Raw genomic sequence first — 15,606 nt, 5'->3', positions numbered from 1 at the left:
TTTAAATGACAAAGTTAAAAGATGACTATTTTCTAGAAAAATTGATCGACTAGAATGATTAACAAGGTAATTAATACCTCTAAAAAGATTTTAAAGTCACTGTTGTTCCTTAAAATGTAGTAGGCGCTCACTTCCTAAGTAATTGTAGATTCCACAAAAAAATGTAAAATGTTTTTTCAAAATTACAAAATCACATGAAATTGCTATGTTTACTATACGATGTCACCTTTCTTTTTAAAAGCGTTAATCAGTTTTTTCAATTAATAAGTATTTACAATGCTTTGGTTCAAGAAGACCCCGACTAATAAACACGGGAAAACGGAGAACTTTAATAATTGGTGTTATTTTATATGCAACATTAATCATGTATTTATAGACTTTAGACTATTTTACCGGGCCGTATATTTTAAACTTAAAACTGCCAGGCGTTAACCATATTTTGGAAAAGAGGAAAATAAAGTCGCTTTATCCATTACATTATATAATTTTAACTTCCTAAGATTGATACTTCGGTTTAACAGGAAGTCGCCGAACTCCTGTAGTGTTATCTTTATTAATTTGAAATTCTAATTTTGTCGTCACAAGCTTGATCATCTTCTTAACATCGATAACAGCTAACATTAAAGTTACGTGTAAGTACAAGTAAAAAAGACTTCACCACAAACATAATTAATTAATTGGAAACGCACCTACTTGTCAAAATCAAAGAGAAGAATTTCCTTCGTTAATTAGCAACTACGTGATTGAATTGAATGGAAAACAATAAAAATTAAATAAATTTTATTTGGCGTCTGTCAGTCAATAAAATAAGGAAGTGTTAACCAACAAACATTCAGTTAATTTCCACGTGGTTTGTGCTTGACAGAATGCCAGTTTCTTAACCCGGAGTTGCGATTAAGAATTGGCCCATGGCCAAAATCTTTTTCATCTAAAATTTTACTGAACCAAGACATTTGCAATGGACTTGCGGGTTTGTGGTGCAAAGTTTGACAAATTCCCGCAAAAAAAAAATAATTTAACTTTTGCCGCGAAGGTAACATGTCACACGTATTTTAAATAACTTCCGACATCTGTGTGTGGTGTGACAATTTAACTGCAAATAGCCAAAGATAAATGATTTTTTCCATTTGGTGATATAATTGTGTTGAATCTTTTGAAAAATAATGATTTGCCTTGTCAATTTATCAGAGAGACTTGGGCGTTAATTTAAAGTGCGTTGTTTAATGGCGCTTTGTTGAAATTTATTTTGCTATGGGCGTTTACTTTTAAATGAACAGAAATTTTTTTTCTGTGAATGAATTCAACGTAAAGTAAAGAAAAAACAACTTTGGCAAAATAAGTAAAAGAAGCGTTTTGTAAATGATGGCGACATTAAATTTAAAAATAGTTCCTAATTCGCGAAAATTACCAATGACAATAGAATAGCTTCTTGACCGAATTTTGAAAACGAAAAGACCTACATCTGTATAAAAAAATGTCCTCTAATTTTCAGATTTGCTGTTCCGAGAATTTTCTTGCATTTTCAATTCGCAAAAACGATTTTGCGAAATATGCCCTTAAGTTTTAACTCGCTAAAATTTCTTCCGCGAAATTCGCAAGTTCCGGACCCTTGATTCGCGAAGATTTCTTCTATGAAGACGTTTTTTCGAGAAAAATTTATTCCTTAAGGTAAATACATCAATAGTTGAACATAATGGCCGGCGCAGTTTGGGGATTAAGATTATAATGATACTTTGTTATTACTAAAGCAAAATATTCTTGAATGTAGCTAGTACATTAAATCACATCTTCTTTACAAATTTACTTCGAAAAAGTTAAATTTTGCTTGGTTGTTAAATGCGAGGTTTATTGTAAGAGGACATTCAGTGAAATTCCGTAAACCATCATGTTTTTCCACCATGTACAGACGACTGAGACGTTTGAAAGCTACACAGTGCGTTGGGTCTTCAAAGTTTAAATATACTTTTAGCTAATAAGCAATCTGCGGGTTAAGTTTCTGATAAAGATGTTCTAATTTTTCACCAAGTTAAAACATCATTTCGTGAATCAACAACTAACTTTGGTAGACATATTGATGGCAAAATGATAATTCAAATTTTTGGTTTATAGGTAAAATTAAGAAGCATCATATTATTTTCAGAAAAAAAAAGATTAAGTCGCTCTGGACAAAAGTAAAAAACATAATACTGAAAAAAGATTACTAAACACCTTGAACATTATTGTAAGTATAGGGTTATCATTGGCAGTTACCAACTATGTGTCCAAAAAAATTTGGAGGTGCAAATTGTATTGTCGATATATAGGTAGGGCTTTATAAATAATTGTCCCCTTGTGATAGATTTCAGTGAGTTACAAACATTAATGAAGACAAAAAATTCTGCGATATGTGATAGTGTTAATGGCATCGGAGTAACTATTATGTTTGTAACGCTTGAAATATTGATTCACATAAAGCTTAAGCATCAAATAGTTTATTCACGACTAAAAAGGTGTAAAAGAGATATATTTATTAGTGACATTTTTAACTGAATGCATTCACAGTTCAAATCATTTTACAAAAGCTTAAATGTGCGGTCCCATGTTAAAAAGTGAGCATTAACCCACATAGCCCATGTTGATCAATCACATAACGTTGTGGGCAGTTTAGATAAAATGCGGAGGGTAAGACATAAAATAAATATATAGTTTTTCTTCAGTCATGATGTCTCATGTACGGTACGTAACATCACTTTGGGATAGAAATGCTTAACTTGTGTTATGTGAAGGTGCATAAGGTGCATGCACGGTTTAAAGAAACATCATCACAATTATTGATTACACCATCTTTAGTTATAATAGAAATGAGTTTATACCTTCAATTCTCGTCAAAATCCCTTTTTCTAGCTAGAATTGTGAGTAAAAATAAAGCTTAGTTCCCCTGCGACGTAAAAACTGGACAACCGTAAAGGAAACACTAAGTACCAGGCAAGAATAAACAACACAAGCGAAGAATTATTTTGTTTTTATGTTGATGTTCTTCTACAAAAGTGTGGGAAAAACTGCCATTTTAGAATTACATGCTTCTTTGAGAATATGCCTGAGTTTAAAGACCGCAACAAAATGATAACAATAATCAATTGCTTCTGTCCCGACTATCTTTTTTTCTTATTACTATGGTTGTCTATTAATACTAAGGTGTGTCAGATAAACTGGTACTAATTACAGATGATTCATCTTATCTTGGTCCATTGCATCATACTCAGGATGTAGTGGAGAACATTTGTCATATTTTACCCACGCTTATTATTATACATTTCTTAATAAAGACATTCTCGTCACTTTTATGTTCACGTATGGAAAATCAAGCGAAAATTCTTTAACCTTATTAAATGAAAAGCCCAGTCAAAAAGCTTCTAATAAAAGAAGATGTAAAGGTAACTGCTTTATCAGTCTTACTATGTTTGGTTTAGGCAGTAAAAATGTCTTGTGCAAAAACTTTCATCGCCGCGCTTCTGCCCTAAGCCATCCAGATTTTGGAACGTGGAGTACTTCGATTTCTTGATGTATGCCATGTTGACACAGTTGTGATGACTTACCGAGCGTATAATATGAAAGATAAAACAGAAAGTTCTTTTTAATAACGCAAATGCGACTTCAAAAAGGCAAATAATCAAGGCAAAAATATGAGATACAATGTAAGCAAGGACCAAAACGGCCTAATAATGGTTTATTAAAAGCAAAGTAATTTTTCACAAAACCGAAATGTAACCTATTTATCGTAAATTATGCACAAATTAATATATATATGGCACACGAAAAGCACTTGAAATTAATCAACTTCAGAGTCTCATGACGAATTGTTGTATATCATTTTCTTCCAAAGTTGTGAGGGTGTACATATTAAGACATTGATGTCGGCATTTAAAAGTGAAAAGAACTGGTCAGCTGAGCTTTATTTGAGGGAATGGACTCCCGTACTTAAATAAAATTGTCATATGGCTTACAGCAAAAAAAATGAAAAAACTTAAAAAAGACATTGGAGGGTTGGACTGGTCATACCACCTGAAAATAGCCGAAATTAGAGAATGTAGTTTACGATATGTAAAACTAAAAAACAACATAACTTAATAAAATGAAAGGGGAATCTATGGTCAGTCCTCATTTGGTCTTAGATTTACCTTTGTTTTACCTTAAAGGCTATATCCTTGAATTGAAGTATGTCGCTTATAAAATTTGTTGGTTGAAAACAATAAGGTTACCAAAATAAAACAAAACAGGACAGCTCATATATTCATACGTACCGAAAACTATCAAAATAGAACATAATAAGATATTTCAACTCTATTCACAAATGGTGATCGCAGGATTTATGTATTCTCGTCACTGTTAAATTCGTTCTTTTCATCACTTCTCAGCAATTCTCCGTCTTAATATGCAAATAGTGTTGATACGTGTATAAAAGCATTTGGCATCGTGTAAAAGGTTTAAACATCAAGCAACAGATCTTTGTCTTCACATACCACGTCAATTATGGATAGCGTTGCATCTCCTTTGTGCTGTAATATTTAGTATTTTTTCATCGGCTGTCTTCCAGCCACATTCTTTCGGTACGCCTAGTGGAAAAAATCAAAAGAGGGGAAAAGTACAACATCTTGCAATCAATCGCAACCCGTTGAGCTTGTTTCGCGAACTCATTTGACAAGTGGCAGTATGCTTTCATCAGGTTTCTTTGCTAATAATAACATTTTCATTTTCGTTCTTTATTCTGTATTTTATTTAAACTCTCGCATTATTAAGATTTATAACTTTTCCCCATACGTTGCACATAACAACGTTTAACAACTTTTCAAACGACTTTAAATGTGTTTTGTGCTTCCTTTTTTTTTTCCCAGCAGCTCCAAGGGCTTGATTTTCCATTTTTATAGAAAGACGAGGTGTAGTCGATCCAATTACAGCATGATACAAAAGGAGAGATATATATAACTCCATTCTAAGTTTTCTAATGCATTTTCATCAATGAAGCGTTGTGTGATTATTTTGCACCCTAACATCAAGTTGTTTATAGATGATGAAATCTATTTTTTTGACAACAAGTGAGTTGTTGAGTCGCTGCCAGCCATAATACGTGCAAGAAGATATAGGTCACTATGCAAATGCAAAGAATATAGCCTCAGTTATGCTAACATCGAAATGTATTGGCGGTTGAGCCGCAACATGTGATTCAAAATATTTCAGTGGATCTATTATGGGCAGGTTTAACAACTACCGTCAATGTGGCTCAGCAAAATGGAATTGGTGTCAAAAAATATTTTAATTAATTACTGTTCTTTTTCTGTGATGAAATATCTCCTATGATGAAATACCGCCAATAACCAAGGATATCTCCATTTACCATTTTCTGTGCGGTAACATTTTTGATTTAGTTGCTTTAACGCCAACTCTGTTTCTATGTCTTGCACAGTGTGATGACATAATGTCAAAAATTTTTCTTCTATGTGCGAGGTTCTCAACTGCTAACCAACGCATTAAATGTTTATTTAGCCATTTTTTAACAGAGTTTGTAGCCTACACTAAATCAGCACTGACTGATTTCGCAATTGTGTGTTTTCTTGTACTCTTCCAATGTCTCACATCTGGTCACAATATCAATGTGTAAATAAATATTAGCAAAGCGCTAAGAAGTTTTTTTCTCCATTTTTAGTCTTCAACTTTTAGATTGTCAATTAATGCTTTTTTGAGTTAAAACTATTCTTGCACGCTCAAGCAGAATCTCAAAGCTTAGTTTTCAGATAGTTTGTTTTTTTGTCTAGTCTTTGCAATGCATATTCCCAGTGAGGAGAGACTTACTGAGGACTACATTTCCTTTTTTCCCTTTTAAAAAATTTAAAAAAAATCAAAATTCTGTTTATTTAACTACCTTCCAGTCTTTGAGTAGTGGACACTGTACTATCGAACTCACACCAACAAATCCATTCAACAATTTTAGCTAGATCAGAGCAAATTTTTGTTTTTGATGATTTTGTCATTAATATTAATAGCTGCACAGTGCTTCTGTGTACCTCTAGCTAAGCAAGCCACATTGTGGAATCATTTGCTGAAAACTTTTTTTGTCTTTTGATTCTTGTTTAGCTTCTGCCTGCTTAATAATTAATTGCCTTAGTCAAAAAATCGACTCAAGTCCAACGAATGCATCGCTTTGTGAATTGTTATTATAAAGTTGGTTAAGCATGGATATCATACTATTAAATATGTCAGAAAATAGAAACTTTAAACCATGTCTTTCTTACTTGGAAGCTTCTTAGTTCGACTTCTTCATTTTATTCTAGAATTAGAAAATATCAGATTCCTGGATAATTTCTGTCATTTGGCCGCTCCAAATATGTAGAATAACAGCTTTAAAAAGAACCCTAAAATTTGTTCAAGAAATGAAATACATGAATTTTGAACAACCTTTGTGTTTTTATAATATTGATATGTTTATATCATATTAAATAATAAAAACAATGGTTTCGTCGTTAAAAATAGCGTGGTCCAAAAGTCATAGCTACAAACCATTCCTCCACCTTGTCGTCTATTACTATGAGAGATAATCTCGAGGTATTGTCAGAGAAAAGTGTAAAATCCATGGTGTGTTATCATTTAGAGGCGAAACTGGGTTCTGTACTGCTATGAAAACCTACTTATTATTTTGTGATGACAACGAATGGTACTTGTAAGATTCGTTCTGTTTTGTTCCAAGATTTTAATCACTAAATGTTACTAGGATGGCAGACAATACGTATGAGTACTTAAATATTAAAATGCAGTTGAACTCATGTAATTCGAACTCCTATAATTCGAAAAGTCATTTAAACCAAACAGATTCTTTGAAAAACTCCGTAAATTTAAACTCCAACAATACACAAATATTGTGAGGTTGAGTTTTTTTTTCCAATTTAGATCCTAAGATTCGAATGTTTTTCGTATTCGAAGTAAGATTTGTCTAAATAAAGCAATCTTCTAATTACTGATTATTCTAAAACAGTTATTCTATGCACAATTAATTGTTAGATGATTCTTAAAAAAATACATCGTATCCTTACTAATAGCCCGTTACCATCGTGTTAAACACGCTTTACTTATTTTTTTTCAAAATTTGGTCGATAAAACTTGAATAGTTCGAAAACTCATGCAATCGTAAAAAAATTGAGATCCATAGATGGTTCGAGTTATAAGACTTCAACTTTAGAATTGAATTCATTACGAATAAGCAGCTAGCGAAAATATATTAGAAGTAGTAAAAAAAACCGGCTTAATTTTATCCCTCCTGTCCAAAACTCAATCGAAAATGCCTTCGCGGTGCAACAGTGATGGAGCGCTCTTTTGGAAAATCAGTTTACTCCACAATTAACTTTACCGATCGTAAAAAGAAAGTTTTTTTATTTGTTCATATTTGTTTTTTGGGATCGATGTATTTGACACGCGAAGGTCCTGCAAGGTTTTTTAAAATTATTTTTGACTTTATGTTTGACGTCTTGAGTTTTGACCTGAGTTTTTATATAACGACAGTAAACGTACAAGTAAAGCAGCCCTGTGAAACCAAATTCTTAAATGTATGATTCCAGATTAGCAGAGTGAGATTAATATGGGACATTAATTCTCGTTTTAATGCTGCTGTATCAATGGTGACTGTAAGGCGTGACTAAGTATGATACAATTACTTATATGTGTCAAATTTTATTCTTTTTGTGGCTTTGGAATAATGTTGTTATAATAGTTGTTGGTCTGGTATATGTTCTATTCTGTTATGATGGATGTAATACAATTACTTTGAAATATTTATATACGTAACAAATACTTTAGCTTGATTGATTGTATGATTTTAGGTCATGGGTAATGCTTAACCATCTGTGAATAAACACATTTGCAATGCTCCTAGAGGCAGCTAAAACTTTCTTGGTGTTTTTTTAAGAATTCATTTCCAATGCTTTATAGCTATTAAAACTAAAACCACAGCGAACAAATAGTCATTTTACTGCTATTGAATTACCTGACAACCGTTGACATTGCTTGAAACCACGAATGTAAATCTCCGAAAAGGAAAATACCCGTCTGATTAGGGGAAAAAATTTCACACCTGCTGCACTTTTCTTAGTAACAACGGTTAATAAACTTTCTGAAACTTCTACAATCCCAGAAATACCTTGTTAGTAGACGAAATTATAAAGCTCGTATTCACAAGTAATTAAGAAAGTCGTTTCTATGTAATTAACACGTACTCTGAACTTGTCAATGTTCACAGCGTACTCAGATCTTTTGGTTCAAAAATCTTAAGCAGTACTAATTTATGCTGACGTCAGCAAGCCTCAATTCCCCGATTTCTTAGACCTTTTCTCCATGACGCAAATATTTCAGAAAAGTTAGTTTTTTATTTAATCTACACTTCTGCCGAAGTGAAGCTGGCCTAGTGATGCTGCTTGAGAAATCTTACTTATCAATTTTTACAACTGCCTTAGGATTTGAAGGTAATTTAGTAAGATCTAATATAAGATCTAATACTAATTAAGCACGACCGGTTTTCCCGATTTTCCGCACTTTTCCGAGTCGTGTAACGGATTGTTTTCTTAATGCGGACATTATGGAAAGTGTAGCTAGCGTATTTTTGACGTAAGTTACTACACCACTGATTAAGGTTACGTTTGCAGTCCACGACCTGCAAAATACTGCAAAGGTGATGCCGTTGCAACATTTCGAGAAATGGGTATTTGCAAAAAAAAATATGACTGGAATTGCAGTAGCTGATTACTCACCACTTAAGAATTGTGTCTTCTTTTAAATGAATAACGAATGTAGTTTTTTTAAGCCGCGTGGCTAATTTACAGAGGAAATGATAATAACTTCTCTTGTAGCTACTCTTTACCACGCGGACAATTTCTTAGTCCAGCTGATACACTATGCATGATTCATGTTTTTCTGTGTATTTTCTCCCACTCCAAGGTTAATTATTATTATAATGATCATCACATATTAAAGTATAGAACGGATATGTATTAAGCAGATTCTGATCGGTTTTGATGCTGTTTTGTGAAATACCCAATGCCCTATTAAAATATTTGCTCATTCGTGTTTATTTTAAGGAGCTTCAGATATATCGAAGTATGATACATTGCGGTGATCAGGGGTGCTCTGTAGATACAAAAGACCAAAGTCATGATTTCGGGGAATTATTTATTATTTAATGCTACATTCAATGTCGACAATACCATATTTAAACATCTGTGCGGAAATGAGGTTACAGTATTCTCTCTAATTAACGGACATTCTAAAAGGCGGACACCTCTGATCAGCGCACACTTTGGTCATACAACGGCTGTTTTCGGGTCAAAGTCTCATAAAAAACTTTCCAAATACCGGACACTTAATTAATCGACACTCTAATTAGTAGACAATATTTTTAGCACCAAAGAGCAAACATGGGGTTTTTTCGCTCCAATTAACGGACAGTCTAAAAAAATCAATAGCAAGCAAAGAAAAATAGACAGTTATGAATAGTTCAGATGAAATAGATTGGAAAGTAAGCTCCCTAAAAAAATGTGTAGATGAATATATTCGAAAAGAGTCTGGAAATATAGAAGAGATTTCATCTGATGACGATGACGAAGATGGTGACGAGCTGAAAAAATAAACGATAAATATAGAAAGGAAAGAGAAACTCTTTTCTCCATTAAGGAGAGACTAGAGACTTTTTAAAATAACATCTTTAATCATTTATCCATTATTTGATAAAATTTGAAAGACTTTAAAGATCTGTAAAGATTGAAAGTCTTTTTCGTTATCATTATGTTAATATTACATTATCATTTGTTATTTTTCCTTTGTGATACAAAATTCGGCTTTATTTTCTAATTTTCGGCTTAAAATGTTAAACTTTACAAAAGGCGGACTCTTTCATTTAGCGGACACTTTAGTCATACACCGATAATGTCCGCTAACCGGAGAGTATATTGTAGTACTCATTCAACTACGATTTTAATGCGCAAATCACTTTCCCGTGTCCGATGGTTTCGAAAAAAATCTTCGATAAACTGTAAAACTATTTGTTTTTACTTCTGTTGTTGTTGTAATTTTTAGATGTTACATTCAGTAGGGACACACCATTATGCGCTAAAGTTAAATTTGTGTGGTTCGATTTTCCACCTTTTTTATTGCATTATTCTTTAGGTTTGACGCAGCATTAAAACTAATCTCCGTAACTACTAAAGTAGCAAAAAAAATTTAAACGAACCAGATATTGAATAAGAAATATCAGGCTTATGACTCATCGTAAGTAATTCGTCTCTACTTAAATGTTACCAAAAGCACATAATCAATAGAACTGTGTAGGAGGACAAAAATTGGACATTTTTAACAAGGCTTATTCATTTAAAAATTGCAGCATCACTTTGTTTACAGAAAAGATGTGGGAGGAATGTATTAAAGGTGCGTATTAGAAAAAACTCTAAAATGTATTTCTTTTCGTAACCACCTGCTATAAATGAGTTTCTATTTACAAATTGAAGGAGGAGACGTTAATCGTTTTCAATTTCATATCGCTACACCGATGTACTGAACCCGGCGTGACACAGCTTATAAACCAATACTTAGCCATGCCGAACCGAGCTATGGCACACAGTTGACTTAGCTGTGACATACGCATATTTCCATTCATTTAGAATAGATATTTTAATGGTGTTCACGGTTCGACCTTAAACTGAGCTGTGAAAAATAATTCATAAGTTCAGGTGGACACGGCACAGCTTATATAATGGGCCTTACACTTGGTTAAAGATCAAAAACTGTAAAGTTATTCCTTTTAAATTTCTTAAGCATGCTGGCCGGATATATAAACTGACTTAGTACCGGCATATAAACTGTGATCAATGCGTACAAGGCGTGTTATTGTCCTTACAGTTAAGTAAGTTTTGAAAAATGTTAGGAAATTGCGAACAATCTTTAAGGATACTGTAATAATTCAGACACACATTCATTATATTCATTTTTTCAAAGGTTCCTTGTTTTTTTTAAAAAAAAAAAAAATTAATTGGATGTAACAGGAAATTAAATTGTCTATAAGTATATTAGATAGATAATATAAATATGAAATTTAATTTTTTTTAGGTAAGACATGCGAAACTCCCTTCCGTTTTATTTTGTTATTAGCTACGTAATATTTCTTAACCAGTTCACCATTACCATAGCAGCAATGCTTTGGCACATTTTTTTAAAATAATTGCGTCCTTCGTTTTTGACTTGAAAATTTGCGAAAAAATTATTATTTGCTTGCTCTTTTTGCGCTAACCCGTGTTTTTGTTTAATTAAAATCTGCTCGTTCTTACTCAATTGGAATATTGGACAGTTGTAACCATCAAATGATGAGGGAAAAAATGTATGATTTGCATTCTAGAGAGACTTGTTCGAATACTCCTTTACTGTAAGAGATTTTTCAACGAAAATAACACAAACATAAAGAAATTCAATAAAGAGTCCAAGACTTAAATATTCTAGTAGCTATCTTGTTGAAATGCCAATAATATTTCTGACAAACGTGCACCATTCAGCTCATCTGGAAGCACTAAAGTATATTGGTATTTTTAAAAACATTAATAACATCACATCGGCATTATATTTTTCCTTCTTGTTTGTGTTGGGTACATGCAGTATAAATTATTTCAACCACAGCAACATCTTTTAAGCAATACGGGACAGTGCAGTGGAACTTATTGTCAATTTGAGTAAATCGTGTTTGCACAAACATCTTTTCGAGCAGAATGATTTTTTCGGTCATTTTAACTGAAATGGAATCGACATTGAACTGAGTTAAATTTTGTCCAAAATCATGTGCATAGTAACGAAGACTGTTATGAGTTTTCATGCTTTTTAAAATACTAGTGAGCTAGTTTGACTTCGCAATAATTTGAAGGAGAAAAGAGGACGAAATTGTTTTTGTCTTTTTTTTACATTAAAGAGAATGATTCTTAAATGCTTTTGCTAAATATAGATTATTTGTTGAAATATTTTCATGGCAATAGAACTAAATAAAGATCTAAACTTTTGTACCCCTTTTATCATCACTTTGTGAATATAGAAATTGAGTGAAAATTGCAAATTTCCCTGATATGTTACGAATTATTTTTACAGACTTGACAAATTTCGAAAATATGTTTTGGTTTGTTTTGATCATTTTTCTAACTATAAAACTTTGCACTTCCTTAAAAACTTTTTCCGCAACGTGCCATTGTACGTACGTTAAACTATACGTAAACAATAAACTAGCATGCAAACGAACTGGTAAAGCTAAAAATAGTCAATTCAAAGGTAACTTAAAAATGGATTACGTTTGCTTTTATTGTATATGCTGATGTCTTTCGCTGTTGTGAATAAAAAGCAACCGACCTATCTTCAAGGAATATAAACAATAAGAAGAAAAAATAACAGATAAGCCAACATTAGAGGTGAAAAAACTACTGAAAAATAATCAACAGGTCATGTGGTTCAGGTTCCTGCTTTCAAAGAGATAATGAGTTAAATTAGTCTTGCGGCTTTGTTTTGAATTACTCGTAGGTGTAATTTAATTACAGTTTACATAAAAGTACACTTGTGGCTCCTCCAATCAATTTTATAATATGGAGAAGATGGTATTCTTCACATAATCACTTTGTTGTATAACCCTCCAACTCTAGTGCACGTCAAATGTACATTGTACTCTGTTTAAGACACTCAATAAAATATGCAGGCCAGCAGATGCACAATATTATAGGATGTCTGGAAGGTTATTGTGTGAAAGGAAATCGTAAAGGATGTTAAATTTCCCTTTACTAGCTTATGCATTCAATTACCTTGCTCGTGTGTAATTCCTAATGACCTTATTTTTGAAAATAATAACAATAACAACAAAATTTGTGATCTTTGCCAAAATGTCCAGTCAATATTTAACGCAGTCAAGGTGATAAAGGCGCTATTTTATCACTTTATTGTGTTTTTGAAGACCTGCCAAATATATATTAAATTTGAAGTAATTAGGTGCCGGTAATTGGTTTATTTTATGCACCAGATAAACAAAATGTTGATTTTTTTGACAGCATGTCACTTCTGGCAACTGGTGTTTGTCTGTTAAGTTGGCTTAATCAAAAGTGATACATGTTATTCTATTTCATTCAAAATTGGGTCTAGCGTTTAAAACAGAAAGTTATAGTTAGATAAACGTTAGAATTTAATCGCGATACTTCTGACATACAAAGACATTTTCATTTCCTTTGAAGTAGCCGAAAAAAGTAAACCTTTTTTTTTAATTTTCTAGACGTTACGGCACAACGTTACCGCATTTTAAATTACGTCAATAACATAATTATGATTAGTGAAGCCATTGCATTGCACTTAATATTTTAAGGCACAATATCTTGGAAACGAGTGAAATTAACTGATGCCATGTTCTGTTTGGGTGAATAGGAACCACCTGGGACCAAAATTGGACCAATTTCCAAAACCCGCACGTTTAGGAATTGATGGGTTGATGACATCAAAATACATCATCTTATTAATTTTCTTGATCAGCTCTTCAATCTCTACACAACGGAGGCAACGATTGAACAAATTTATATATAACATTGCAGAAAATGTTTTTCAAACCCTTTAGACTTCGCAACCGTTCGTCGATAGTATGTGTTCTTTATGTTGTTGTGATCAGCGTTTCTAGGTCTGTACAATAGACATGTAAACAAATGCAAACAACATGTAAACAACAACAACATGTAAACAACAACAACAACAAATGTAAACAACATATAAACAAATTTCTAAAAAAGGGTTAGTGTATTGAGGAGTTCTTGCTGACGTCTTCAGATTTATTTTTCATTGTTTACCTGCGCCATGGCTTTTTCCACGGGCTTATTAGTTGGTACTAAATGGCTAAATACTGCTCAATGGTGCTAGTGACGCGTAGACTTGTGCCTATGAAGTTTGCTTTGCTTCCGAAACACAAGGTACGAGGCTAAGTCTATAATGCTTGCATGTTTAGCAAAGGCCTTACCACAGCTACGGGTCAATCCATACCATGTGCACGAAATAGGGTAGACAATGACGTATACATTCACAACACAGAGAAAAAATTGATAACAGTGTTTTCAACACTGACGTATCCTGTATAAATATTTAGAATAATAATATTAATTTAGAAATAAATGACCAGCCACGCGTTGCAAGATATTTAGTCATTTTTGTATTATTTCAGTCAATACAACTGTCCACATGCCATGTTATAAAAAGCTTATGACAGAACAATAGTTGTATTTCTGCGTTGTGAGGCTCACTGAGAAAGTGGGAGTACCTTACACACTTCGACGTCCTGGTCTACCATGTGTTTAAGCTACAACGGAAATACTTTCAACATGAAGGGGGAAGGCAGGTATTAGCTCAAGTTCTAATAATAGTTACACTTCTACCAGATATAACGTACTCATTCAAACTTAAAAAATCCATTTGGACTCTATTAAGTGGGACACGCAAAAGGGTAAAAGAAGCCTCCTCTGTTGACAGGTTTTGCCTAAGGTATTAACATATCTATATATTTCTTAAATTGTAACATTTTAAATTTTTAATCCTTCTGAAAGTTACCTTAGATTACAAAAACAAGTTTTATTGTATGTAAGGTATTAAAAAATTTGTGAGACCTTAAAAGCAGTTTATATTACATTAAGACGGTTGTAGACACCACTGGTTTGTGTTAGGTTACTGAATAATTTAAACTGCTTATTTAAATTTTTTATTTTGGGAAAAAAGGTCTGGTATAAGTCCTCTTAACATAAAGATTATAAACATAAAGATTATCACACACCTACTATCACGTTTAAATACAGAAACTGCCTCCACTTTTTATCAATTTCAATATTGATGATTTTTTAACAAAACAGTGTCTTTCCCACATCTTATATTAAGAAGAAGAAGAAGAAGTACGTTTTTGTTATTATTCTCTGAACAATTACGTATGAATCTCAAAATTTGTTTTCCTTGCGCTTGTGAATGCGGTGGTAAAAGTTGTCTTACGTTAATGGAAATATTTCAGTGGCAAAACAAAATTGTTTTAAATTTGTTACCTTGGCAATAGTTTGTTTACTTAAAACTTATATTTCTTATATACTACTGTTTCCATCCGTCCTTCTTAAAAATAAAGATTGTGTTTCTAAAAAACGCTGCAAAGTAATAAAAAAAATGATTATATCCACTTGCATACTGCTTGGAGACAGTTAATAATTACAAGCAACGTAGCTTAGCAGGGTATTGCATATCAGGAAATTTGAAACATATAAACATCCTAGCAAAATTCAAACATTGTTTTTCAGATATTGAGTTTAGACAAACTTTTTTTTTAATGCAAAAGGGGCATCAAAAAACAGGAACTAGTTAAATATCAAGTGAGTTATTTTTGTTATTTGTTTTTTTTCTGTTGTTATCGTATTTGTTTTGTTTTTGTTTCCATTTTTTTTTTAAACGGCGGCGTCTAATGATTTTTAAGGAAAAAACATATTAACTCCTGTGAAAAATATTAAGCGTTAAGAATTATTATCTACATTTATTGTAATATTTTTACCGGAAAAGTTACTTATTAGAAATGTG

General features: G+C 32.4%; 1 protein-coding gene across 1 annotated transcript in view; it reads left to right on the top strand.

Annotated features, from left to right (window-relative positions):
* Positions 1-15,606, top strand: part of LOC130645282 (blastula protease 10-like) — a 34,780-nt gene that overhangs the window by 6,140 nt on the left and 13,034 nt on the right. The window lies entirely within an intron of this gene.

Source organism: Hydractinia symbiolongicarpus, chromosome 5 (assembly GCF_029227915.1).
Source record: "Hydractinia symbiolongicarpus strain clone_291-10 chromosome 5, HSymV2.1, whole genome shotgun sequence".
Lineage (NCBI taxonomy): Eukaryota > Metazoa > Cnidaria > Hydrozoa > Anthoathecata > Hydractiniidae > Hydractinia > Hydractinia symbiolongicarpus.
Note: the sequence above shows the minus strand (reverse complement) of the source record. Positions and strands in the feature narration are given on the sequence as shown.